The 4,511-nt window shown below is 39.4% G+C and overlaps 1 pseudogene; it reads right to left on the bottom strand.

Annotated features, from left to right (window-relative positions):
• Window positions 1-555: 555 nt before the first annotated feature.
• LOC144289169 (integrator complex subunit 4 pseudogene) lies at window positions 556-4,268 on the bottom strand (annotated as a pseudogene).
• Window positions 4,269-4,511: the final 243 nt, after the last annotated feature.

A 4,511-nucleotide genomic window follows, 5' to 3' on the forward strand; every position in this document is an offset into this window, starting at 1 on the left:
ACTCAGGGAGTACTCAGGTGGTTTGTATTGTTTTGTTTATTGACTTAGGGGTTCTAGGAAAAAGTTACTGTGAGTGTCATGAACTAAGAAAACTTGGGATCCCCCTCTGGAAGTGATTCTCAATCCAGAGTGCTTATGAGTATCACATGGAGTAATTACACACAAATTTCACCTCACCAGGGGATCCTGCTCTACCTGATGATTGAGAACTACCACCATAAACAGATGACAAAGCTAGAGAAAAGAAAACCTTCCAATTTTTTTTATTTTTTTTATTTTTTTTTCAATTTTTTTTAAATAAGTCCTTATTTTAAGTCCATCAAGATTATATTTTCACATGCTCTTAAAATGAACTTATCTCCCTTGCACAGAATTATGTTAAAATAGACTTTAAGGAAAAGGTAGATCCTTTAGGACAAAGTTTCAGAGTTTAACAATCTTTCTCCAAAGGAACATATTTAATATGCTAATTTCAAGAGCCCTTTCTCAGAGTTTTGGAGTCAACTGGTATTCAGAAAACACATTAGAAAGTCTGGAGTAGACAATGCTTGTGACTCAGCGCCTTGCGGGTTTGGGCATTATGTAAACTTTCACAGACTTGCTGAAGGGAATGGTGCCCTTGATGCTGATTTCCACCTGGGGTGATACTTCGCCACCTTCAATCCAGGGGGATTTTGGAATGCGAGAATTGGAGTTGTAGGGCAGTAGCAACCTCACTTCCACCTGGCATGGTTCTGTCCAGTCAGTATGGAAGAGGTGTGAGTGATAAGCCAGTGGCACCCTGGGCCAGGATTCCGGAAGTCTGCTGATTTAGGATGAATCATCTGAGCCTGGCCATATGGATATAAGACCTGGACCTTCACAGTGCTCTGAGGGTCCTGCACATGTTCCAGGGTTGCATCGACATCCAGGGCCACAACCAATCCAGATGTAGACTGCAAAGTGTTGTCTGACTCGCCTGCTGGCTCAATGATGGTGGCTGAAGCTTTGTGGATCTGCTCTGGAACGGGGAGGTGCAAGAAGGTACTTTGCCTCAGCATGGTCTGTAGAATTTTGACCACTTCCACAGGTTTGGATGTCATAAGTCGGGGCATAAGGTCAAGAAGTTTGTCCACAAAGCTGTCCTGTAGGTGGGGCAAATCAGCAATAAAACACCTCTGAAAAATGTCCACTTCCTGTAAAAATTTTTCACACATCCCAAATAAGGGGTCAACTCCTCGAGTAGTCCGTGCTGTTACTATAAGTTGCAAGGCTTTGGCCTGCAGCCTCATGTGATGTATAATCACCACCTGCTTATCCTCCACACCACTGTACATGAACTCCATTTTGCAGATTTCTTCCATGATCTGTTTTGCTGCTGTGGAGGCCAAGTCACTCTGCTTCAAATATAAAGGGACAGCCACATTCCACAGCTTTTCTTACAAGGCCATGATGAGAAAAAGCTGACACCGAAGATAAGTAGCCGAGAAGTCAGCAACTCCTGCTAGTTCAGACTGAAGTTCTCCAAGTCTTTGCAGATCCCGGATGGTGAACTCCAGCAGCTCCTGGGTTCCTTGAGGGTCCAGGTACTGAAGACTGTACACCCTTTCAAGGCTCTGCTACAGGAACTGATGGGGCGGGTCCTCATGGGGCGTGATACTGGGAAAAACAGCTGATGACACTAGTTTTCTACCTGGTAACCTTAAGGCAGGAATAAGATGAGAAAGACTGTCTCAGAGGTAGGCATAGTGCCTGAAGGTATGATCTGAGAATAGTGCTGGCATTGTTGGACAGGTTTTAGCAGCATTAAAAATAAGAACCAAAACTGCAGTGTAAGCTGGATCATCCATGCTTGGTTCAGCTGTGTCAAAAAATGGATGGATGCTCAGGAGCTCTGGCACCAAGGGAAGCAACAGGGTTGGATGCCGACTTCCCAGAAACTTCAAGCACTTCCATATAGAGTCCCTATCAGTAGGGTACTTGGTTAAATGTTTCAGCAGCTCCACCAGTGCAAGATGAATCCCTTCTTTAGTCGAAACATTAGTTCATGTTTTCAAAAGTTCGTGAAGAGCCTCTCGAATATCTCTGGATGAAGCCTAGAGCACTTCACCTGGAGACAGCGTATGGGCATGAGCACCATCACCCTTATAGTCTCATGTGGTATCAAACACAAAATAAATTATTTTGCATTAAAAAAACCAAAACCTTCAAGTCTACACCTCTTCCTTCCCTGACTCCCCCCACCACCTCAATAAAGTTGAGAAAACAAACAAACAAACAAAAAGTCTGGAGTAGAAAACAAACACAAGGAGACAACGAGCAAGACCTTCCCAAGAACAAGAAAATAAGAAGTACTTCTGGAAAATAAACCATAAAATCAGGATATCATAGATAAGGATGAAAATAAAATTCATTTCAAGTTTCAAAAGATTAAGATATGATTATAATCTGATATATTTAAAGAAAATAACCTTCAGAAGAATAATAGCTTTTCAGGAGTGAATGCTTATAAAGCAGTATTCTGAGGGTCTACAGTGAATTAGTGTGACAGAACCAGATGGTTTTAGCTTGTGAGAGTAGGTTGTGTGCATCTCTTCCCACCTGGGCACTTAGTAATTAATATTGGTAGCTTGAACTTGGTCATGGTGATTATACATACACCACACATATTAGCAAACACTACAAATTTAGATGCTTTTTCCTTTAGAGCTGATTTGTTAAATATATATCAGCATAGGGACCCTTGGGTGGCTCAGCGGTTAAGTGCCTGCCTTTGGACCAAAGTATGAGCCTGCAGTCCCAGGATCGAGTCCCACATCAGGCTTCCTGCATGGAGCCTGATTCTCTCTCTGCCTATGTCTCTGCCTCTCTCTCTCTCCGAGTCTCTCATGAATAAATAAATAAAATCTAAGAAAAAAAAACACATTTATCAGTGTAGTAGATACCAAGAAAACCTACCAAATATGATAGAGGAAAGAAATATCTCCAACAGGCAGGAGAGAAAAATTATATCTACCTAACACATCTATTCTTGCTGTTGAGACAGATTAAAAAAAAATATATATATATATAAAAGTGTGAAAATCGTCCATATTTGTATCCTAAAATAATTCTTCTTCCTCTGTTTTCAAATTCTGATAATCCAGCTTCACTAAAAGAGAGTTATATTGGGCCACCTGAAATCTGTTCTATCTGATGGCAGTATTCCTCAGTGTAAAGAAGTAAGCTCCTTTTCTATTTAGTAATCATTATTATTAATTTAAATCCAAGAAATCCTGGATACTGATAATATTAAGTTTCTTCAGAGTGACTACAGTGGTCAAGACTGTCATATAATGGTACTCCATTACCAGTTGGCCTTTTCTGAAGACACGATATCCTCAACATAAAACTTCCTTCAGAAGCAATCCACCTAGGATGATTAGAGACAGCAATACTTCCTCAAACTAGACCAACTGTACCAGGCCAACTTTATGAAAAGGTGCTAGAACTTAATAATGTCATATTTTTTCTCTCACCATGTAATATTCTCAGCAGTTAAGTTCATATTTAAAAGTCATGTCCTCTTTTTAAAAAATATATTTTATTTATTTATTTGAGTGAAAGAGTGCCAGAGGAAGCACAGGAGATGAGGGGATGGGGGATAGTAGGAGAAGCAGGACTCCCCACTGAGCAGCTTGCCCAATGCAGGACTTAATGAGAGGTTCGATACAGGGTTGCATCCCAGGACCACAAGATCATGACCTGAGCCAAAGGCAGACACTTAACTGACTGAGCCACCCAGGTGCCTCAATCATCTCCTCTCTTTATGGCTATTCTTGAGGTTCTTGCAGGCAAAAAGAACAAAGGTATAGGCCTTCAATCACTCTACCCCCTGCCAGTAAAAACAGCAGAAATCAAAATCCATGCAAGCTCAAATCTTCAAAGTGCCTGAATCTTACTGATTCCTTATAAATCTAGATATTTGAATTTACAAGATCAGCACTAGAAATATCTTAGGTACAAAATATTTCCCCAAAGCAGCAGAACAACATCATTTGTCTACTTAATATTTTATCCTAGGGGTTCTACTGATTTGGTAAAGAAATTTGAAGCTAAAACTCCCTTGATAACTATCAGATTTATCATGTTCATTAGAAGAGATTACTACTAAAGATTTTTTTTTAGAAGAAAACCCATTATAAATTGGAGCTTCATAATAATGTATGATTATGTTTCCAAATATGACCTCTGGCGTTTATCTATAGATCCATACGGATGATTTCTCAGGTCTAATGATTTACCGTCATTGAGACAAATGAAAAAATAATCTTGTAAAATTATAATTACTTACTACTTCTTAATCTAGATAGATTTTTAATGATAATGCCTTATGAAGCTATATTCTTCTCATTCTGATACACTATTTTCAATACAACCTACTTCAATAGCAAATGAACAAAAATGATTAGTGAGAATAGGAAAGATGCATAGAGCATCTAAATAAATGGAGCATTTTCGTGAAAACTATTAAATTGATGAATTAGATTAAA

The sequence above is a fragment of the Canis aureus genome, chromosome 18 (assembly GCF_053574225.1).
Source record: "Canis aureus isolate CA01 chromosome 18, VMU_Caureus_v.1.0, whole genome shotgun sequence".
Taxonomy (NCBI): domain Eukaryota; kingdom Metazoa; phylum Chordata; class Mammalia; order Carnivora; family Canidae; genus Canis; species Canis aureus.